The sequence below is a fragment of the Erpetoichthys calabaricus genome, chromosome 13 (assembly GCF_900747795.2).
Source record: "Erpetoichthys calabaricus chromosome 13, fErpCal1.3, whole genome shotgun sequence".
NCBI classification, from domain to species: Eukaryota; Metazoa; Chordata; class Cladistia; order Polypteriformes; family Polypteridae; genus Erpetoichthys; species Erpetoichthys calabaricus.
The window spans coordinates 80,825,054-80,850,754 of record NC_041406.2 but is presented as its reverse complement, the minus strand read 5'-3'; positions in this window follow the sequence as shown (position 1 = coordinate 80,850,754).

Sequence of the window (25,701 nt, the reverse complement as noted above, 5' to 3'; positions counted from 1 at the left end):
TAATAGACCGCATCTCAAATATCTACGTGGCATTGCACATAATCTACAGCTTCAAGTGTAACTTGCTTTCACCTTTTTATACATTCAGTCATTGCCTTAATCTAATTTTCTGTAATTTTGAAAACAACAAAATATGTTCAGTCATTGCCTTAATCTAATTTTCTGTAATTTTGAAAACAACGAAATATAGAGAGCTTTAGAAATAGTTCATTAGAAGTAGTTCGTTAGAAGTTCATGCATTAATTAATTGGATGTTTTAATATTCTTGCTTTCACCTTTTTATACGTTCAATCATTGCCTTTATCTAATAAATTTTCTGTAATAATTTTGTTGCGTTTGCCTTTATTTGCTGCGCCCAATTGACGTCACCCTTTTGAAGCTCGCCTTTATTTATGCGCGCCTTTATTCGGCGCTCAATTGAGGTCGCCCTTTTGAAGATCGCTTTTATTTATGTGTGCTTTTATTCGCCGCGCCCAATTGAGGTCGCCCTTTTGAAGGTCGCCTTTTTGTGCGCGCCCTTATTGACGGATTCCTCTAGGTTTCTGCCTCAACTGCATGTCTCGGTAGTTAGTTCCAGAGTCCCACAATTCTTTGCGTAAATAAATGCTTCCTTCAGTTCTATATGCACTTCCCCTTAATTTCCACTGGTGTCCTCGAGTATGTGATTCACCCTTAAGCTGAAAGAATGTTTCCAGATCTACTCTAACAATGCCGTTGAGGATTTTAAATAACTGGATTAGATCCCCACACTGTCTCATCTGCTCAAGACTAAACATCTTTAACTCTCTAAGTCTCTCAGAATAGGACACATCCTTTAGTCCTGAGATGCACTTGGTTGCTCTCCTCTGCACATCTTCAAGTACTGCTATGTTTTGTACTGTGGTTTCCAGAGCTGCACACAATTGACATTCCCTCAAGGGATGACTCATGCGTTATTCTCAATGTTGTTCAGATGTTTTACAGAAAACTTTTTATTTTACCTGAAGATTTATTTCAGTTGTTCTACATAAATTGTTTATAGCCTCGGCTTTGATACAGTATATAGCTCCATCATAATAAACTGCCTTGATGATAGCCTCATTTTTTTATGATCTTATTGAGTAAGAGTTGGCTGCTCTTTATCAGAACCTGACCCCTTAAGAACTACTTAGATAGGAATTAATTTTCCCTTAATAAAAGTAATGTTCTGAAGAAGAGGATTTTGTTGTTGAAACATGTTGGCACTCTGGATACTAAATCATTTTACTGAGAACATTGCCATATTTCACACTACTCAATGAAGATACACACTAATATGTTTCCATTAGTTTTTCATTTAGACAAAAATATTGTGTATGTGACTTGGATTTGACAATATATAAATGTCACGCATGTGCACATGTGAGACAACTTAAGTGCCCTTGTGATAGAAATTACCTGCCAAGACTTTGTCCTAATAACTTCTCTCTTCCTCCCTCTACAGAGCGGAAGATTGATGGCTAATCCACCACTGACGTTTCTTCGATTGTCCGCCCTTCTGGACCCACTCCTTCCTGCTTGGAACCCATATGACTGGAAGTACAGCCATTTTGAATGAGTTCTATGTTTGTGCTCTTATCTGAAAAGATGCATCCACAATGTGTTACATATAGTTTGTGCTTGAAGCTTTTGTAATTATACTGTGTCACCAGGGTGGTGCCCTAACTCTTTTATGTTGATTTGTCTCCTCTTCACAATGTGTATGATTTTTTTTTTATGATTTTTGTGTGTATATTTGTGTAAGTTCTCTTTAGCTGCCTTCTTTTTCTTATTACATTTATATATATATATATATATATATATATACAGTACATACTGTATATCTTCCTCTTCATCTTTTCCCACTTGTGTATGGGGTGAATGGTTTATAGGTTTTGGCATGATTTTTATGGCCAGATGCCTTTCCTGACTCCAGCATTCCCCTTTTATCAGGGCTTGGGACAGACTCCAAAACAGAGGCTGGGTTTTTATTTTTTATATATATATGTAATTTGTCACTTGGTCCCTTTAATTTTATATGTATCTTTTCTTTTATCTTTTTGTTTTCCATGGATAACCTTTTGTGGATCCTTGTGGCCCACCTATACAAGTCATGTTTATTTTGGAGTTAACCCAATTTATTTAATTGTCGTTAATTTCAAATTTTGTAATTGTCTATATTTAAATGATAAAAGATGCTTTCTATTGCATTCTTTTTCTAAACAATTGTTTTTGTGAATTCCCTGCTTATTCTCATCCTTTGTTTCTGGTTTTGAACTTAGATGGGTTATATAATCACCTAAAGAACTTTTATATTTTTCGACGTTTTCAGTTATAGCTTTAAGTTAACATTAAGTTTTTTCAATACAGTTAAATTTAAGAAACAGCATGTTTTTGTCTCTTTTGAAAGTCATTCAGTTCCTATTTATTATGGTCCTTTGTCTGGCAACTTTAAACTCAGGGTCCTTGCTTTTGGAAAATTTGCAATTGACAAAATATGACTATAATTGGTAGACTAGTTTAAATAAAAAAATGACAAATTATTAATATTGTTAACAATTTTGTTTGCATACAGCATAGAAAAAGTCACAAACATCAGAAGGGAGCTGTTCAAACAAAACAGGCATTTCAGAGATATATCTATTTAAAATTACCTGTCAAGCACTGAATAAACTGATTCATCCATCTATCCATCCATCCATCATCCATCCTGCTATATCCTAACACAGGGTCACAGGGGTCTGCTGGAGCCAATTCCAGCTAACACAGGGTGCAAGACAGGAAACAAACCCTGGGCAGGGCACCAGCCCACTGCAGGGCACAAGCACACCCACACACCAAGCACACACTAGGGACAATTTAGGATCGCTAATGCACCTAACCTGCATGTCTTTGGACTGTGGGAGGAAACCGGAGCACCCGGATGAACCCCACACAGACATGAGGAGAACATGCAAACTCCACGCAGGGAGGACCTGGGAAATGAACCCAGGCCTCTTTACTGCGAGGCAGCACCGCTACCCACTGCGCCACCATGCCGCCCACTGATTAATTTAACAAATATAATATATCAAACAATTATGTTTTTAGGAACAATTTTCAAATGAGACTATCCACCCTTTGTTTTATTACATGAATTACTGTTGACAGACGAGAAGCAAACAGAAGGAAGCAAATGCAAAAACCAAAGTAGGACAGGAAGATGCAGAGCCAGCATGACTCAAAATGCATGTCAGATGTCAGTAAGCCTAACACCATTCCACTCTGGGACTTCACCGGCTTTTGTCAATTACAAGAAATATTAGTTTATTACCAGTGAACTCTGATGCTGTAAACTGACTGATTTTTTGCCTCCATATTATTATCGCTTGTGGGATGAAGAATTCCACGTTTGTATCTTTTCTTTTAATTGTAATGTATATCAAAAAGCATTTTGAGGAGTACAGAATTGTGCCCTGTTTGAGATGTTTGGTTTCTTTTGGGACTTCAGTTTCTTTCCATACCCTGGTCCAGTCTGAATAAGTCTGAATCTGTATGGGTGTATGTGTGAATGTGTCATGGCTGGTTATGTTATTATCTAAAATATATAGTGCCCAGTGCTCCTGAGACTGCATTTTCTTCTCTATGACCATGTAATGGAAAAAATGTGGAAATTAATAGATGGGTAGCTGGATGGGTTGAAGATAAGAATATATACAGTACAAGGATATAATGCTTAAAAAATAACACAATGGTAATGCCACTTGTGTCAAGAGAACAATTATTCCAAATTTTTCAACTTTCTGCCATAATTTTGCCATATATATATCTGTTTATACATATAAAGTGTAACTGTTGTGGAAGAGTACTATTCATTATAGGATTATGAGATTGTTTAAGCGCAAGAAGGAAGTCATTAAGTAGACATATTGTGAAAACTTGAATGGTCTGAACCTTTTTTCCAGACATGAGAGTTTCAGGAAGTTGTCAGCAGAAAAAAGAAAAAAAAAAAGCTTAATAGAAGACAGATTTACCCAAGACAGTGTCACCTATCATCTGTGGGTGATTTCCAGTTAAAACCAAAAGATAATACATATATATTAGAACTTGTTTGATGGTATCTTCAAAGGACTTCCTCTGAAACAAGATAAAGGAGTTTAGGTACTGCTTCTTATTTACCAAAAACAATTTCTTCCTCTGTAGTGGCTTTTGCAGCTACTTGAAATTACAGGTTCAGAAAGGTTTCTGATTCAGTCTTTCAGTCTGTCATAGATATCAATTAAAATTTCCTGAATAGTCTAGTTTTCCACATGGTTGATTTCAGCAACAGAGTATGCTATTGTGTAGGTCTGGATTGTCTGCATTTGTTTCTTGGCATCATGTATTACTCATATAACTGTATGTTGCAGTTAAAGACACTTATTGATGTGGTGCATTGTATTGCCTTGTTGTTTTTGTCCTTATTTTGAACATATGCGGAAATATCCTTAGTGTGAATGTGAATGGAAAGTGTATTGGAAAATTCAACTTTTATTTTTTCCTGCAGAACCCTAAAAAGGATAAAATGGTATTGAATAATAAATGGATAGAAATAACAACTGTTATGCATTTGGGGCCATCGGCGAGCCCCAAACACGATCATACAAAGTCCCGGGTTCAAATAAAGGAGTGTTCATTCAACATACTTCCACAAAGTAACAAAAAAGCACAAGCACCAATTTAATTTCTCTCTCTCTCTACAATTCACCTCTCCTTTCTCCACCGCACTGCCCACCTCCAGTCAAGTGTTGCGCCATGTCCTACCAGCTCTGACTCACCTGGACAAGGGAGTGCGATCCCTTTTATTGAGGACCTGGGAGTACTTCCGGTGCCAGGGACACTGCCTGATAGAAGTTTCTTCCGGGTCATGTGGAAGTCCCATAAGTTGGGGAGTGCATCTCCCTACAGTGCCCCAGCAGGGCTGTGTTGCCAGACTATATCTCCCAGCATTCCCTGATGGTTCCCAGAAGGGCTGCTGCCATCTAGTATCCTGGGGGAATAACACAACCCCTGCAGTGAATTTCACAACTGATGGGCTGTCTGTCCATCCCTTCTGGCCATCACTTCCAGGTCTGGCTTCTTCCTTTCTCTTGGTCGGGATGCCCATCTGTCTGCTTGGAGCCTCCCGTCTGCTTGGAAGCCTCCCGTCTGGGTAAGGAATCATCCCTTTCTCTGGTCAGGATGCCCGTCCAACCCATGTGGCACTGACACAACCTTATTTTAGATGATAATCCTATGCGTCATCATTGAATCAATAACAATCTATCAACTGGACACAAGTTACTAACATTTATTGTCAGTATGTTATCTGGAAGTGAATATGTTAAAACATTATCAAAGATAATATTGCAGGGTGGCAAAAAAGAAGGTGTTATTTTTTCACAACACTATTACTATTGAAGCATTTAGACAATGTGTGATAAATTTTAAATAGTGTGTTATATTGATGATATGTGTAGGACATTTTAGACCATTTCATAACAACAACAACACCAACATTTATTTATATAGCATGTTTTCATACAAATGATGCAACTTAAAGTGCTTTACAGGAAGCAGAAAGGAATATATATATATATATATATATATATATATATATATATATATATATATATGGAAGAGAAGGTCTGTGATACGGTTTGCATATTTGCAGCTGGAGATCCACAAAGGGAGGAAAAAAAAATGGATCACGTATCATAAAGTAGTTTTTATTCCTGAGCTTTCAACCCCTACCAGGGGTCTTCATCAGAGGATAATGCTTAGACTTACAAGAATCAAAGGCAATATATACCCCCCCCCCACTTAATGTGTTGCTATATATTGCCTTTGATTCTTGTAAGCCTAAGCATTATCCTCTGATGAAGACCCCTGGTAGGGGTTGAAAGCTCAGGAATAAAAACTACTTTATGATACGTGATTCATTTTTTTTTTCTCCCTTTGTGGATTTCCAGCTGCAAATATATATATATATATATATATATATATATTCATGGCATTCGTAATCTGAATCACAATCTGATTGTATGGGTGGTTACCCATCAGGTAACGTTTGTGGTTGGTCAGCAAGTCGGCTAACATCTGCCACGGTGCCCTCTTTCAGTTGCGAGAAGCAGATCATAGAATGGTCGAAATAGTTTACTGTCAAATAATGCAAAGAGTACGCGACACGTGTTTCGCCCTAATTCTGGGCTCATCAGGCGTACACACTCAGTGCACTCCCTCTCGGGAATCGAACCTTGGACGTCAGCGGCGAAGCCCCTAACGTTGCGCCACGGCGTGTTGTTCATTCATTTGACAGCATGTCGATCGGGATAATTACATTCACGGCATTCGTAGTCTGAATCACAATCTGATATATATATATATATATATATATATATATATATATATATATATATATATATATATATATATATATATATATATATATATATATATATATATATAAAATTAGGCAATACTAATTAACATAGAATAAAAGTAAGGCCTGATGGCCAAGGAGAACAGAAAAAACAAAAAAAACTCTAGATGGCTGGAGAAAAAAAAAAATCTGCAGGGGTTCAGAGGCCGCGAGACCGCCCAGCCCCCACTAGGTATTCTACCTAACATAAATGATCTCAATCAGTCCTCATGGTATTCAGGGTTCACTTGGAAGAATTAGATGATGGTGGTCACGTGGACCTCTGGCCTTCAATCCATCAATGTAGGGACTGCATGGTGCCTTGAGCAGGTGGTGGTGGAGCAGACCGCCACCACAGAAAACCAGAAAGAGAACAGCAGAGAAAGTAGGGGTTAGTGCGGATTTTGAAGCCAAGAAAAAAATGATAATTAAATGCCATGTTAGAATAATGAGTTTTTAACAGTTTTTTAAAGTGCTCCACTGTATTAGCCTGGCGAATTTCTGTCGGTAAACTATTCCAGATTTTAGGTGAATAACAGCAGAAGGCTGCCTCACCACTTCTTTTAAGTTTAGCTCTTGGAATTATATGCAGACACTCATTTGAAGATCTAGGGTTACGATTTGGAGTGTAAGGTGTAAGGTGTGCCAAAACAGTTTTATAAACTGTGAGTCTCAGTGGATTACTTCTTACTTTTTCTACATGACATTTTCCTACCATTATCTCTAGTTGTGTTTTTACTCTGTACATCTCTAAGATGTCACCACAGTATTCATCAGAGTCGCGACTGCTATGGCTTAAAACCAAACATACAGTATGTTTCTCTGACTACTGTCCACATGTGTCAGTGTATGGTTTTGCATTAGTAGTCTTTTCTCAAAGAACTAAATGCAGGTAGTGCTTTGTATTTTTCTTGTTCGTTTGAATTGCTCGACATCATCTTTGTTTCATTTTTTTTGAGAATTACAAATTTTGTATAATTGGTTCAAACTTTGTGTCTGTGTTGGGTTACCTTTTCCCCCATTCTCAGTTCATTTACTTTTTACTTTGTTATTGTGGTCGTTTCTGCTATGATTTGGCTCACTTTAACTTTTTTTTGACAATGTCATTATGGGGGCGGCACGGTGGCGCAGTGGGTAGCGCTGCTGCCTTGCAGTTGGGAGATCTGGGGACCTGGGTTCGCTTCCTGGGTCCTCCCTGCGTGGAGTTTGCATGTTCTCCCCGTGTCTGCATGGGTTTCCTCCGGACACTCCGGTTTCCTCCCACAATCCAAAGACATGCAGGTTAGGTGGATTGGTGATTCTAAATTGGCCCTGGTGTGTGGGTGTGTTTGTGTGTGTCCTGCGGTGGGTTGGCACCCTTCCCAGGATTGGTTCCTGCCTTGTGCCCTGTGTTGGCTGGGATTGGCTCCAGCAGACCCCCGTGACCCTGTGTTCGGATTCAGCGGGTTGGAAAATGGATGTCATTATGCATCTTTTTTTTAATTTTCTTTTCTTTTTGGTTTCAAGGGTTTCGAATTATTCTGGAATTATTCTTACACACCTTAAATATTTGTGAAACATATTTAAAGACTTTATTCAATGGCATCTTGTTTTGTAGGATATCACCATCACTTTGCATAGTCGTAAACCACTGATCTATATTTTCAAGTCTCTAATCTTTTCATTCTTATATTATTAAAACCCCTCTCTAAGTACTTTCTTGATGCTATATATAAATATCAGCATCCTTGAAACCCTATTGGGACCCCGACAGCTGCTCCTCGATTGTTATATGTGAATGACAATGTCCTTGAGACCCCAAGGGGGAGCCACTCTTCAGTGTTATGCATAAATAACAACGTCATAGGGGGCTAAAGACCCAAATACAACCAAAACTTATAGACACCCCTGCCTGGGAGTGTGCAATGTGTCACCATCAACATGACAATATAAAAGGTCAATAAAGTGCCCTACCAAGTCATCCAAGGATTGAATAAATCTATGGAACGTGTGCACACTTTGTTTTAAAACTATTTTTTTGTTTTCTCATTACAAACCGTGGTTTCTGCTTAAGCACTGGTATAATGGTACACCTCATTTCTTGGCTACAAACTTTCACTTGGTTTCTGACTCACTGTTCATCTCCCGATCCCCTTTTTCCAAGGAAAAGTTCCTGCCATTTCCTTTAAGTCATAACAGATTTTTCTGTTCTATGTAGTTTATGGTCTCCACTATCCTTGTGGAGCTCGAGATATTAAAATGTCCTATTTTGTAGTAGCTTTTCTTTGTGCTAAGCTAAGGGTCAGGGCACAATAGGGTTCTCATCATGTTTTGCTTGATACTCCCCTTCATTAAACTACAACAGATTCATAGCACGACTTATTATTTTTTTTTCCTTCTCTTGCTGAATTGTGACATAAAAGTCCAACAAATAAATACATTTTGAACACTATAATAGAGCAAAGCCTAAACACATTGCACATTTTAAACACTTACATTATTGCTCCATTTGGCCAGAAATGCAGAATGATTTTTAAGGAGTTAAGTGACTACCTCAGTGTTCTGCCATTAGTCAATTTTGGATTTATGCTTACAACAAGTCTTAAGTCAGCAAACACACTTAGATCAATACTTACCCATTTTCCTATGTTCATTGCCATTTCAGCTATATTAATATTAAAAAATATTGTGTTTGATTTATTAGTAAAAACATAATGCAGTAAAGATGGCAATGTTTACCAGAATTTTACAGTTAAATGCTGACATTTTTATTATCATCATTGACCAATATTGCATTTAAACCTTTGAGGTAGAGCAGGCATGAATGAAATCCATTACTGTCATTGAAAAGATGTCCACTTAAACAGCCGGACTTCAGATAAGAATTACTGCTAAGAACATCTGACACTTTTGGCAGCAGTTCCAGAGTAATGGGATTGCCAGAGTTACTCTGTGGGAAAGACTTTTTAGAAGATATTAAATGTCATCCTGGGAGAATAGTAGCCCCTGTTGAAATCAATACTTAGGCTTTGAACTCAGCCACTTAAAACGTATTCCTCCAATCCACATGGCTCTGCTGTGGCATTTTCAGCACTTTTTTTTTTTTTTACAAACGGTGGAGCATTCATTTTATCAATAATAATTAACTAATGTTTTTTTAATTTAATATCTCATATTTTCTTTAAAGTGTAATAGAAGGTGAAACCCATCAATATTCTAAGGTTTTTACCTATATATCTCTTTTTCAGACTTTTACCAAACATAAAATATACATAAAATAATAACAGATTTAATATTCGAGTTTAATTTCTTTTAAGCATATTCAAAAATGATTTGCTCTGTGTAATAATTTTATAAGACACTTTCTTTTATAAAAATTCAACAATAGATTAAACCACCCTGCGGTGGGCTGGCACCCTGCCCAGGGTTTGTTTCCTGCCTTGCGCCCTGTGTTGGCTCCAGCAGACCCCCGTGACCCTGTGGTTAGGATATAGCGGGTTGGATAATGGATGGATGGATAGATTAAACCTCGAGAATCTAGTAAAGATATACTAAGAAAGGAAAAGCTCTGGTAAGATTCTTTTTGCTATTGGATCCTGAACTGCATGCTGTTAATGCAAATGTATTCTTGTTATACCACAGTCACACACACTCATTTATGGGTTAGGTCAGTAAACGACAATATTGTGCCTTTTTCATTTACTGTACAAACAAGTCAGTTAACAGCTCGGTCTGCTGGGTGTTAACTAACTGAAAACTTCAATCATATTTTGAGTAGGCGTTTGTTGCTATAGTTGCAGTTATCTTTATTGACAGCAATGTCACTACGGCAGTGAATGTGTACAACAATATGTATATGGAAAAGCATTACCAGGATTCACTGAAGAAGCTGGACTTATAAAGTGTTTTATCTATTACTGTAAAAACCTCAGGCACACTGTTTAATTTTAATATTATGCTACATACATTATTTAAACTGCAAAAGCAAGCAGAAAAAATAATGTATTGCATTTTTAGTTTATTTTCTAGAAAACTAAAAATATGCTTATCTAAGCAGGATGCCCTTCTTGATAAGTAAAAGAAAAACAGTAAATAGAATTTGTAATAAAATATTCTTCAATGAAAAACAGTAAATAGAATTTGTAATAAAATATTCTAAAATTTTGTTCTTCAATTCAATTTATTTTTGTATAGCATTTTTAGTGAGTATTAGCTGATAGCACTTGGACATGTCTATAGCAATAAAGCACTAATAGTAACTTATTAAATCATACATCAAATAGACTAAAGCACAAAAATAGAGCAATTTCAGTGAATAACATAACTAAATCTAGACAGTATTAAGTACATTCAAAATTTAATTGAGATGTGGCCACTTGACAACAGAGGAAAACAAAAAACAAAACTGTAGTAATGGATAAAATAAACCTCTAGAGAGACACTGGTCAGTTATAATAGACAAAGTTGCAGTTCTGATGTCCTAGGGAAACTGTACCCCCTCTGCTCTCATGGGAATTTTCAATTATTGTAAGCTGGACAGTATTTATCACTGTTAGTTATATTAGATTGCTTCCAAAGGCTACAGTGCATCCGTAAAGTATTCACAGTGCATCACCTTTTCCACATTTTGTTATGTTACAGCCTTATTCCAAAATGGATTAAATTCATTTTTTTCCTCAGAATTCTACACACAACACCCCATAATGACAACGTGAAAAAAAGTTTACTTGAGATTTTTGCAAATTTATTAAAAATAAAAAAACTGAGAAAGCACATGTACATAAGTATTCACAGCCTTTGCCATGAAGCTCAAAATTGAGCTCAGGTGCATCCTGTTTCCCCTGATCATCCTTGAGATGTTTCTGCAGCTTAATTGGAGTCCACCTGTGGTAAATTCAGTTGACTGGACATGATTTGGAAAGGCACACACCTGTCTATATAAGGTCCCACAGTTGACAGTTCATGTCAGAGCACAAACCAAGCATAAAGTCAAAGGAATTGTCTGTAGACATCCGAGACAGGATTGTCTCGAGGCACAAATCTGGGGAAGGTTACAGAAAAATTTCTGCTGCTTTGAAGGTCCCAATGAGCACAGTGGCCTCCATCATCCATAAGTGGAAGAAGTTCGAAACCACCAGGACTCTTCCTAGAGCTGGTTGGCCATCTAAACTGAGCGATCGGGGGAGAAGGGCCTTAGTCAGGGAGGTGACCAAGAACCCGATGGTCACTCTGTCAGAGCTCCAGAGGTCCTCTTTGGAGAGAGGAGAACCTTCCAGAAGGACAACCATCTCTGCAGCAATCCACCAATCAGGCCTGTATGGTAGAGTGGCCAGACGGAAGCCACTCCTTAGTAAAAGGCACATGGCAGCCCGCCTGGAGTTTTCCAAAAGGCACCTGAAGGACTCTCAGACCATGAGAAAGAAAATTCTCTGGTCTGATGAGACAAAGATTGAACTCCTTGGTGTGAATGCCAGGCGTCACGTTTGGAGGAAACCAGGCACCGCTCATCACCAGGCCAATACCATCCCTACAGTGAAGCATGGTGGTGGCAGCATCATGCTGTGGGGATGTTTTTCAGCGGCAGGGACTGGGAGACTAGTCAGGATAAAGGGAAGGATGACTGCAGCAATGTACAGACATCCTGGATGAAAACCTGCTCCAGAGCACTCTTGACCTCAGACTGGGGCGACGGTTCATCTTTCAGCAGGACAATGACCCTAAGCACACAGCCAAGATATCAAAGGAGTGGCTTCAGGACAACTCTGTGAATGTCCTTGAGCGGCCCAGCCAGAGCCCAGACTTGAATTTGATTGAACATCTCTGGAGAGATCTTAAAATGGCTGTGCACCGACGCTTCCCATCCAACCTAATGGAGCTTGAGAGGTGCTGCAAAGAGGAATGGGCGAAACTGGCCAAGAATAGGTGTGCCAAGCTTGTGGCATCATATTCAAAAAGACTTGAGGCTGTAATTGCTGCCAAAGGTGCATCGATAAAGTATTGAGCAAAGGCTGTGAATACTTACTGTATGTACATGTGATTTCTCAGTTTTTTTATTTTTAATAAATTTGCAAAAACCTCAAGTAAACGTTTTTTCATGTTGTCATCATGGGGTGTTGTGTGTAGAATTCTGAGGAAAAAAATGAATTTAATCCATTTTGAAATAAAGCTGTAACATAACAAAATGTGGAAAAAGTGATGCGCTGTGAATACTTTCCGGATGCACTGTATCTCTCTATTATATAAAAAAAATCTTGGGAAAGACGAGACTTTTTCAGAGAGATGAGATGAGACATTTTCAGGGAGATAATTTTTTGTCCCGTGAGACAAGACTTTGTGCCAAGAGATGAATTGAAAACCTAACAGGTCCAAGCGGGGCGGAAATAAAAGACAAACAGTAGAAGAAGAAAAGACAAAGTAGAATGTTGTAAAGAGGTTCAAAAATGTTGGCGCGATACACATGCAGAGCAGGTTAGAGATTATGAAAGTACTAATATTCAAAACTATCAAAAAACTGATAGATCGCATTAGCGCTAACAAACGGAAATGATTACTCGGTGAAATAATGGAACAGAGAAAAGAGATCGAATATATGGACATAGGTGATATGACAGAGCTACTACAAGTTTAATTTCAAAGAAACCACAATTCGGTCAGGTTTAGATCATGAAGTAGCGATGCAACATAGAATCAACAGAGTTAAATGATCGGACATATTAGAAATTCTACAGCCAATAATGGATACAAATCCATATGTCTGAAAGTATTGCACTTTACATGAAATTTATCTGAAAAACATGGACAAATAAGTTTTCTTGGATTTCTACATGAATCCGAAAGATCATAATAAACCAACATGTGACAAACTGTCAGCGATAATAGTTTCGAAAGACGGAGATATCAAAGACAGAGTTGATATTCTATCTATCTATTCGTGTTTATCCAAAAGCAAAGCACGATTTGTCGTAAGCGGCAGATCCGGGAAATGACTAGCTCGGGGTTTGGCGAGCGAAGTGAGCAGGGGGCAGAGCCCCCTAGTTACATTTAATTTTATGTATAACTTGTCACACATGAGCATCGGAGGATCACCTTCCCTGCTCATCTGAAGTATGTAATACCACCCTGGGACAAGTAGGGGCGCTATCATTAAATATGTAATCACCTTCTTCCCCACAGTATTGAGAAGGCATCCACTGAGGGAAACTGACTCTGCCCCTTCTGAACGGTGCACCATAAAGCCTGAGCATCACTTGGCAATCCACAGAACAGCATTCCTATAACCTTTGAGGAGGATGAGTTTGGGACCATGCACTGATACAGCGCTTTGCCACACCCACCATATGACAAACCACCTTACGATCCCAAATCAGGGCCCAAGTACAGCCGTGCAACGGGTGACACCTCAGCACCACACTAGTTTGAATGGAATGGAACTATGTAAGGTTTTTTACAGTGGATGGAGTGCCAATCCTGCCACCAACCCCGGAGTTTTCCCTGCAAGTTGGAGCACCCGTTTACAGGGCTTAATGCAGGGTTAACCTATGAAACCTATTTTTGTGGTGTGGATACTTATTTTTGCCTTATTCCCCATTGAGCATTTGTTTTGTTCTCTAAAGAATAAAACAGGGATGACCGGGCTGAAGTTTTATTTTTTTGTGTGTGTGCTCTTTCCTCTCGCATGACAACATTTTATATATAAACTTCTATGCGTGGAAGTGTGTGTGTCTGTCTGTCTGGCCCGGAAGTGCGAGGCTACAGCATGAAGCTCAATGAGCCGGCAAGGCTTATTTGAACATGTCTTATGAATTCAGAGGTTTGATGGTTCCTCTCCATTTAAAGGCATTTTTTATATTATTTGGGGCATTTAAAGTATTTTTTGAACTTTAAAAGCCAGGGATCTCTTTAAGGCCTGAGCATGCTGAAGCTTGCCTGTGTTAAGGCTATATTTGGGCAGGCTAGTGAAAGTCCTGGCCTGTTTTATTGGACTTTTAACAAGCCTCACACCCTTTTCGCCCTGTTTTGTCACCTTTTCACAACAAAAAAAAAAGGAAAATAAAACAAACCCTTCTATCCGTCTCCACCATGCATCACATGAGTGGTTAAGTCTACCAGTGGCACTACAGAAACATTAGATTGTACTTCTTTGAGCACTACAACCATCACCTCTAAAAATATTTGATTTGGAGCATGCCCAGACAGCAGCAACATTTTGTCCAGTCTGCAGTATAGAGTTCAAACCTTATTATACTTTACTAGGAAATTGTGGATATTCCAATATTCACCTTGGGCCTGTATAATAGATCCACTCAAGAGCTAAAGATAATGACCCCCACCAACCAAGGTTTGGTATCAGGGACAATGCTCATCCATACTGTCACACATAGTCATTGCACAGCTGGCAATAAATCTCTTTCCTTTCATTTTGTGAGTGGAACACTCCATTGGGGCAACAAATGTTGTTAGTTACAGTAGCAGGCCACCAAGCACCCATCAATACACAGCACTCCCTAACTAGGCCCCAAGGGTGACTAGCAATGTTCCTTATTCCAGAAAGTGATCTAGCTTTGTAACATAACCCTCTTTAAAATCAACTTAAGATCATTCTTTGCCTTCTCCCAATTTGGCATTGTTTACACCCATAAAAGAACAAGGCTCCTGAAAAATTAGCTGCACGCCCCTTTACCATTTAACATCAGCTGTGTTGAGCTTTTTTTTAAGCATTTACAATTTAGAAACTTCCAAATCTATCCTCCAGGCCCATCAGGCTGTGGTAAATTGTTTTGTGTAATCTTTCATTCTGAAAAGGATTACTCAGTTAGATGTCTTCAGGGAAAGGAGGCTAATCTTCAGTTGTAAGGAAAGACTGAAATTCCGACCAAGGTTAATTTATGAAGTTCCCCTAAATCCTTCCCTCTAACCATTACTAGGCAGGCTAGGCAACATTTTCTTGTTGATGAATAAATTTCCAAATTAATTTTTTAATGATTTTGATAGATTTTCTTGCAGTGTATGTCTGCTGTTTGCTAGGTTCATTCTCTTTTTATTCCGACTTTTCCTGTTTCTTGCTAAAGTTAAGAATCTTCGTAGCTTAGCACAGGAGCCACCCTATGGTATAAATGTTTCTGTCTCAGAACCACAGGTGACTCTGAAGATTAGTAAAATGTTTTTTGTTTTATCATACATAAGATGTTTCTGAGCAGAAGGTTGAGAGGAATTGTGGAAATTTGAGGAGAGTAGGAGACACAGAGGATACAGTGAATGGATCTAAGAAAGAAAAAGGTAGAATAAAGAGGCATAACGGAATTGAGGAACAGAGATGGGATCTACTTTAATCCTCATACTTTATTAGGGAATATAGACAGTATTTGTTATTTACCTTTCATAGAACTTTGTATTTTGTCCAAATGGTTCTTTTATAGTTGCATCTTTCTTGAAACATTTTATCATAATCAGTACCATATTTCTTAGTTTGATATCATACACCATGCTGTCAACTACTGTATTAACCTCTAAAGCATTTATAAACAAACCATTAACATCATTGTGGGTATCCTCAAAACGTTCTTCTTTAACTGCTACTTACTGTATATAGTCGGTTTCTAGTATGTAAACTAATGAGCAGAAATGTGTGTATATATATTAATATATAAATTAAAGGCAAGTAAATGACAACACACACAAGGGTACAAAATACAATGATGCTGTTAAAATGAGGTGAAAAGACAATGCTTAGAAGTCAGGTCGGATTCCCAATTCCAAATCAACACCCACTTCTGGTAGCCATGGTCCTTTAATATGGTGCACCCATCCTGAATCTTGTAGTCTGTGGACAGAGAGGAGAGATTTATTTATGTTGGCGTCCCCTCCTGGTTCAGGGTGGTATTGCTTTCCTTTTCAGAGCCCTGACGATGACACTGAAGAGCTTGTGTATGATAATATATATATTATATACAGGTGGAATCCTGTTGTAATGAAATTAATTGAACCATAAAATATTCATTTATAATAGAAATGTCACTATAGAGAATATGGGGAAAATACATATACTATTGTGATTGGGAGTCTCCTATGATTCGCCATCTCTAACTGCAGCTGGGCAAGGACAGCTCCATAGCTGCTCTGTAAGGGCAAAGTAATGTGCTGGTTGCATGATGTTTAGAATATTTAACACCGGGCTTTGATTTGCTCTTACTCATACCCTGTTGATCTCTCCTGAAGATAGGACCTAAAGCAGGATGATTGCCCGTGTGGAGGGTCCTACCTCATATACTTGATTGCTGAAGTAACAGCTTCTATTTTGAATGAAGTCTTGAGACTGTACCTGCCTTCTCTAAACAGTAATAAAGTACTGGTATTTTCTGTTACTCACTTTTTTTGTTCATCTCAAAGAAAACTTTGAGAAGTGCTATGAAACTCAAACAGTACAGTATCCACTCATGACACAACTACCCATGCGGACGCTTGATGGAACATTAACTAGGCTATCTGTATGATTTCGCACCTACACTCTCACAGAGCCTCTTAATACATATATATCTGTGTTTATTCAATGTACACATATTCTTTGTTGCCTTATTAGGCAGGCTCTATTGTTGGCATGGAGCTGGACAGCTTGACATCTGTGGCAGAGCGATGGGCGCTCAGCAGGCTCCTATCAAATATGGAGAATCCACTGCATCCACTAAACAATGTCATCTCCAGACAGAAGAGCAGCTTCAGCGACAGACTGCTGTCACTGTCCTGCTCCACTGACAGACTGAGAAGATCGTTTCTCCCCAAATCTATGCAACTCTTGAATTCCACCCGGGGGGGTAAACGTTAACATTATGCAAAGTTATTGTCTGTTTTTTCCTGCATTTTTATTACTCTTTAATTTAATATTGTTTTTTGTATCAGTATGCTGCTGCTGGAGTATGTGAATTTCCCCTTGGGATTAATAAAGTATCTATCTATCTATCTATCTATCTATCTATCTATCTATCTATCTATCTATCTATCTATCTATCTATCTATCTATCTATCTATCTATCTATCTATCTATCTATCTATCTATCTATCTATCTATCTATCTATCTATCTATCTATCTATCTATCTATCATCTAATTGTTACTAAATAAGGAGTTGTGCATCAGTTTGTGTGAGTAGAATAAGACCTCAAAATTGTGTAAGTTGCACAGCTATTTGTGACATTCTTGTGTTAAACTTTATATTTTTATGTGTACTAGCTTAACAGTCTTCTAATGATTTGTTTTGCAGTGTAGAACAACAAGGTGGCCAAGAGAGTGATGAGTTAAATGAGCATTAAGCATGAAGTGCAAAGCTTGTAACTGCAGACTAAGCACATGGTTTTCCTGGACAGGCTTAATAAAAAAAATATTTTTCAATGTTTTCTAGATACAATGGTATAGTTTAACTGGAAATCTAACTTGTGTTTATATTGTGTGACGTGTGAGTCCCTGTCTTGCACCCCAAAACACGAGGCGGAGTCTTGGTACTTTAGCAAAACCAGCTTTATTCAGCTTGAAACAGGAACAGCACAGTTATTAATTGTAGCAGGATCTAACGCTCTCCTATATACAGACACAGCAATCAGGCAGGGTCGTGGCCAGGTTAGTGGCCAAGTAATACTGTTCCCTGCATTTATAATGTTCCTTGCATCACCCATTGATGCCAGGTGCTTATAGCACGACCGCAATCTTTTCAGTTCGCTTTCGCGGCAAGCTACTACAGCGCTGGGAGCCAGTGGTTGCCCTGGCAACTGATAGGCTGTCTTCCACAGACGCGTCAAACGCGCTTCAGGACGCTCTTCGGGGTGTTGTCCCATTGGGGGGAGTCCCAAAAGAGTTTAGAAACCTTACAATTGTAATTACAAAAGGACATAATATATATTTACATCACTAGAAAATGGTGCTTTACTTTTAGCACTTGTAAATAGAATTTTATGTTCTAGATGTAGTGTTTAAGACAAAAAGTTTATTAATAATAATAATAATAATAATAATAATAATAATACATTATATTTACATAGCGCCCTTCCCATGCTCAAGGTGCTAATTGATCATCTAGAACATAAAACTACCACCAAAACAGCTCTGACCCTTCAGTGCATGGACTCCACAAGAGCTCTGAAGGTGTCATGTGGTATCTAGTACCAAGATGTTAGCAGCAGATCCTTAAAGTCCTGCAAGTTGCGAGTTACGGCCACCATGGATCAGAGTTGTTTTTCCATCACAACACACAGAAGCTCGATTAGTTTGAGATCCTGGCAATTCGGAGGTCAAGTCAACATCCTGAACTCTGTCATGTTCCTCAAACCATTCCTGAACATTTTTGCAGTGTAGCAGGGCGCATTATCCTGCTAAAAGAGGCCACTGCCATCAGAAAATACTGTTGCCATGAAGAGGTGTACATGGTCTGCAGCAATCTTTAGGTAGGTGGTATGTGTCAAAACAACTTCCACATGAATACCATGACCGAAGGTTTCCCAATAGAATATCACCCAGTGCATCACACTGCCTGTGCCAGCTTGCCTTCTTCCCATAGTACTCCTGCTGCCACACTCTTTCCCAGGTAAATAATGCACATGTACCAGGCCATCCACATGATCTAAAAGAAAACATGATTCATCAGACCAGATGACCTTCTTCTATTGTTCCATGGTCCAGTTCTGATGCTTATGTAGCCATTGTATGTGTTTTCATCATTGGACAGGGGTCTTTGTGGGCACTCTAAATGGTCTTTGGCTACTCAGTCCAATACATTGCAATATGTGCTATACCGTGTGTCCTGTCACCCTTCTCTCATGGACAGCATTGTGTTTTTCAGCAATTTCTGCTACAGTAGCTCTTCTGTGGGATTGGACCAGATGGACATTCATTCATTCCTCACACATATTATTCACTTCACCTGCCAGTGGTTTTAAAGTTGTGGCTGATCAGTGTGTATCTGCAAAGCCGTAAAACAATGGCACTAAAATACTTTTTGACACTGTCTGTGTTAGGAAATGTAATCCTTTGTCCTTATTCAGTGTTGTAACTGTGGTTATGATTAATCAAGTTTTTCTATTTGCACATGCCATTGCTGGCACCCAGATAAACAAGACTTGAGCTGGGAGAACTTTTTGCCCGAGTTCAGTTGCGGCAATGGCTGGGCTGGGACAGCAGGTTGCTTGCTGCTTGTGCTGATTGACACATTTACAAAACAAAAGATGCTGATGGAGAGGTGCGAAGGAATTTAAGGTGGCCTGGGATTACAAGTTTTTTCGTAGGCTTCAGGGATTCTAGTGTTAACCCAAGTCCTCACTCCCTAAACACATATCCTGCACAATTTTCTGTTTCATGGACTTCCAGACCTCTTGGCATGGCACTCTATCATAAGCCTTCTCCATATCAATAAACACCTTATGCAGTCCTTTCTGATTTTCTTGTTGCTTCTCTATTTGCTGTCTCAATGCAAATACTGTATCGGTTGTTCCTCTCCATGGCATAAAACCAAATGTCTCTTCCCTAAACATCAGCTTTGGAAATGGGTGGAAACCGGAGGATCCAGAGGAAACCCATGTGATATGCAAACTCCACAAAGGGGGCACCAAGGACGTGAACCCTGATTTCCTTGTTACAAGGCAGCAGTGCTACCACTGTGCCGCCATGTCACTCATATCAGATTAAATTAAACTAAATTTTAATAAGGCAGCAAGTGGGATGAATAATTTTTTTGTAATGTTCAGTGTTCAAGCCTGTAATGATGCAACGATAACATCATATCCATATGCAAACTGGACTTCTAGATAATATGGATGCAGAAGAGTTGCTTTTGCTCAACTACATGTCTAATTTGTATTTCTGCTCAACTGCAGAGCAGGGAGTGTGAGGATATGATTTTGATCCTAGGTTGAAAGCAACCTGAAGCAGGCATTAAGGGTACATCCTAACGATTTAAGATATTTGGTATAGTATATAAAATAATGAAACATTGAATGCGCTACTTCAAAGTGTATATGGAACCATTCAAAATAATAAGTGTTAATTTAACACTGGCAATTTTGCTGTTTAACTGCTGAATCCTTATTCATTTAATTTGTATGTAGAAGCCTCCATTGGTTGCCTACATAATATATTCAGGTAACATGATGCTGTGCTGCTAATGTAAATCTCATGCTTGTTTTTTTCTTATTTTGACAGTCTGTTTCTCAAAGCAGGCATGTACATGTTGCTTTATCTTACTGGTTTTTCATGACTTCATCTGCAGCTTCTGATATTTCATTGCCTTGTGGCAAATGTCTTATCCCTCTGTTTTTGAGAGAGCAGTATCAGCTGATTTTTTTTGTGCATGCAACTGCTTTGCTTTGGAAGAGCTAATATGAAGGGTTCTCTGTCCTCACAGGGGATTTTACAGTACGTGTTCTGTATGTAAAGTTTCATGACCAGGAGGTATTAGTAGTTATTTTTACATTTGTACTGCAGCTTAGGACTATACTTTTCTTTCATGTTATTTTAGATTTTTCTCCTTCATATGACTAATGTGACTTTTGGTGCACTATATGGTATTGATTTCATTTTTGGTTGTCATCCTCCTGATGCTACAGTATGTCAGTTTTACATTATAGGTTCAAATTTAGAATGTGTTGCCAATAAAAATGCACCTGATCACACCAGTGAAAATGTACTTGAGGAGTGGAAAGGAAGCTATTAAAGATTGTATGATGTCATTTTACAGGAAAGGTGACATGTAAACAGTATTTTACAGAAACAATGTGCAACTGCCAAAGAAGAGGATAATAACCTGCTGCAAATGTTCATTGTCTTTTTAGAACAAGGACAGGCCATTCTAACCAGCAATGCTCCACTGGCTGAGCAATAATAAATAAAAAATCAGTATAGTGTGCTTCCTGAATGCTTTAGAAATTCTGTCTTTTTCATGTCAGAAATAGGTGCTTTGTATAGGGGAATGGTGTAACTGTGCAAAAAGAAGTGTGCCCAGTATTCAGTTACAGCTGGGTGATTTCATTATGAAGAATTTATTCTGACAATCAGTTCCAACTTCCAATCGGTCAAATTACTTTCCCACATAATATGCAAGGATCTTTTTAAGTATTTGAAGCAGGACTTAATTGATGTACTGAATGATTGTTTCAATATCCAGTGACAGTGCCGTGTGGAGGTTACTGTGAGTCAACAAGAACTAGGAGCCTGCAAATCCATTTTGTCCTGGTGGCTGATGTTCAACGATCTTTCAGAGTGAGAGATGTGTGACTGTTTCACAGGGTGGTGATATTGAGATATTAACATTACTGATACTTTATGGGTATTGGGCGCCAATAATATGCCCATTTGCTAATCTGCTAATCTTGCTTGTGGTGGCAGAAAGTAGTACTTATGTGGGCAGCAGTGGGTGCAAAGTGTACCAGCACTGGATGGTGTGCCATTCCATTGGAGGAACACTTCTGTAAAGATTCACATGTATTCACGTTGAGCTAATTTAAACCTGTTAATACATCTTTAGCAAGATACAGAAGGAACATACACATTCCACACAGAGAATAACTGGAATTTAGCCTAACCACCATACAGACACACCACTGAGTTATATAATTACATAAAAACCAGAACAAGGATAAGATAAAGTTTAAAATCACAGTTTTGGAAGTGTTGCTAATGTCTTGATCCTCCTGTAAGAAAACTCCAATTTATTTGGGCTTAACATTGAGGAGGAGAACACTTTTAAAAGGTGAAGACTGAAATTAGCAAAGATCTTCCTTTAGTCAACAGTTCAGATAGGCTAGGCAATACTCAAAGCTAGAACAAAACAGAAGATTGCTCAAGAAACTTTTTTGTGCTAAATCCTTCCCTGAATTTAAAAACAAGGTGAAGATGCTTTCTGAGAATGGGACTTAATGTTTTACAGATAATCTACAAGATATCACACACATGCACTTGCAGGGCGTGACCCCAGGGCACAGCAACTCGTTTCAAAATGGCAGTGTCAGGAATGGGCTGGAGCTCTGCTCCTCGACCTTCTGTTTATCTGCCCTTTGCCCCAGGTTCCTCCAGTTTGGGTCTGTAGCTTGGCAACATTTATAGGACAGTTGTCACATGATGAAGGGGCTGACAACATAAAAAGGGAAATCTTGGATAGTGGCTTCACTCTTGTATTTGCATTCTTTCTGGGTAAACAAGGCAAAATACCCCAAAAAGCAAGATAAATTGTGAGCCAAGAGCAGACGGCAAAGTTGTAACCAAAATACAAAATCTAGAACTAAGTCTACTTAGGAAATGCTAACCGCTGCTACAGAAAGTTATTGAATAACCACTGTGGAATGGCGAACTGTTCATGTGGGGCTGAATTATGTTTAGTTAGGTTTTATTTTGTATTTTGTTCCTGCTTTCTTTTTAATTTTCTGACTTTTTTTTTTTCTAAATTTGATTTTGAATTTATCCATTGTATAATTGCATGCAATGTTATTTTATTGAAATAAAATGAATACAAAAACAAAAATTGTATATGAGTATGAGGTGAATAATCAAACTGGATTTTGTTTATTATTCATCTGTAACACTCTATCTTCCCCTAAATCTCTGCTAAATTCTTGGTATGTGGTTTTTCTATCTGAGAAAATTTAAATATAAATAAAATAACTGAATTTTGTTAGTTATGTCTCAGACAAAGAACAATCTTTAAAGTGCAGGGGACAGTTTCATCCACAAAGGCCAGGTACTGGTAAACAAATAAACAGGATAAAAAGGTCAATAATATGAGAGACAAAGATATCATACACATTAAAATTGAGCTAAAAAAATTCTCTGACATACATTTCTAAGGAGAAATATAAGTCAATTGTAGTGCTTGCTGGGAAAACTGATGATGAGCAATTAAAAATTAGACCATGATGAAAATGAAGAAGTTAAACTTTATTAAAAATGACAGAATTTTACTATTGTTTAAGCACAGGAACAAAACAACCACACACTTTACTACAACAACAACATTTATTTATATAGCACATTTTCATACAAATGATGTAGCTCAAAATGCTTTACAGGATGAAGAAAGAGAAAAAAGACAAAATATAAAAAATAAAATTAGGCAATAATAATTAACATAGAATAACAGTAAGTTCTGATCGCCTGGGAAGACAGAAAAAAAAAAAAAAAAACTCCAAACGGCTGGAGAAAAAAACAAAATCTGCAGAGGTTCCAAGGCCTTGAGACCACCCAGACACAACCAGGCATTCTGCCTAAAATAAATGATATCAATCAGTCCTCATGGTTTTCAGGCTTCACATGGAACAACTTGATGATGATAGTCATGTGGACCTCTGGCTTTCAATCCATCAATGTAAGGACTGCATTGTGCTTTGATCAGGTGGTGGTGACACAGATCTCCACCACAGAAAACCGGAAGAAGAACAGCAGAGAAAGTAGGGGTTTGGGTTATGGATTTAGGAGCCACCATGAATGATAATGATAATTAAATACATATATAGATTGTCAGGATTAAACTAAAATGAAGCTATGAGAAAGCCATGTTAAAGTAATGAATTTTTAGCAGTTTTTAAAAATGCTCCACCATATTAGCCTGGCAAATTTCTGTCTTTAAGCTATTCCAGATTTTAGGTGCATAACTGCAGAAGGCTGCCTCACCACTTCTTTTAAGTTTAGCTCTTGGAATTATAACCAGACACTCATTTGAAGATCTAAGGTTACGATTTAGAGTGTAAAGTGAAAGGCATTCTGAACTATAGGATGGAGCGAGATTATTTAAGGCTTTGTAAACCATAAACAGTATTTTAAAGTCAATTCTAAATGACACAGGTAACCAATGTCGTGACATCAAAACTGGAGAGATAAGAGATTTTCTTTTCCTAGTTAAGATTCTAGCAGTCTGCATTCTGCACTTGTTGCAATCGATTGATGTCTTTTTTGGGTATCCTGAGAGAAGTGGACTTTAGAAGGAGAACTTTAATTCCATTTGTGGTGTTATTATGGAGGATGGACTGGATACTACAGAGTGGTATGGTGGTGCCCATCAGCTTTGGGTCCTGTGTTCAAATCCCAGCCTGTTTGCTGTCCTACTCAGTAAGCATGTCCTTTATTCTTGTCTGTCCTTTTTATCTGCTACAATTGTTAATGTTTCCTCATATGCATATGTTCCCCTGGTTTGCCTCCTCCAAACTTCTTCTTCCAGTCTTCTAATTTGTTTATCTCACTTCTATTACTTGCACGTCTCCCACTTTGCTGCTCTGATGGAATGGTTTACACTCACTCGGAGGGGCCCATCTTCCTCCTTTCTGTTTGCTGGCGAATATTCAGACATGCAATTTAGCAAATGTGCATCCTGTTCATTTCCTTCTTTTTGAATTTACTGGAACAACATGGATATCAAAACACATTAAGAAATGTGTCCATTTTCAGCCATATTTCATATCTGCTCATTGTGACTACTTGACCTTTTGGATAAGTTTGATTGCTGCTATTAATATCAAATATTATAAAACATGATAAATATTCACCAGAGAAAGAGAGAAAAGAATAAAAGAAGATAATCCGCCAAAGGATTTGTTGAAAAGGTTGACTAAGCCTTGTTTTGTCTACTGTTTCATGCTTACAGGCGAAGAATACAGCACAAATCCCTCCTGTGGATAACATGTGCAGGAAGCAGCTGCAAAAACATGGCAAAGGTGAAGTGACTTGTATTATCTGAAAGTGTAAATAAAAATGTACTTCTGACTGAGCTCCAAAACCGAGTAGACTGCTTACAGACCAGGGGAGCTTTATTTAGCCCAGACCCAAATATTTATAAAGGGTAAGGTTGGCTAAATTATAAAAATGTGTATATTAGTAAGATTTAGGTCTTTTTTTACGCAACAAATGTGTTCTATTTGATTACAATGTGTTCCCTGAAAGCCACCATTTCAAATTTAAATCCTTTTCTGTGTTGTGAAAGCATTGTAACTAGGACATGGTTTGACAACTGACATTCTTAGTCACCCACTTAGGAAGAAACTCAACCCATGATGTTCTTAACCCAAATTCAAGGAATTAATAAGACCCTCTTTAATTCCTGGCAGTTAGCATTGCCATCATCTCAGGTAGTGGGACCTACACCACATGCTGAACACTGATACACTTTAACCAACTGTGGACACCTAGGGTTTACTTCCTCAAGACGGAATAATCACTGGAATTCTTGTTTTTCTCTCCTCTGTTGCCAACTGGCCATCTCTCAATGATGATAATAATGTCCATATATTGTTAGGGTTACTGGAGGATGACAGTCCTGTAGGACCGAGGCACTGGCCCACTCCTCCCAT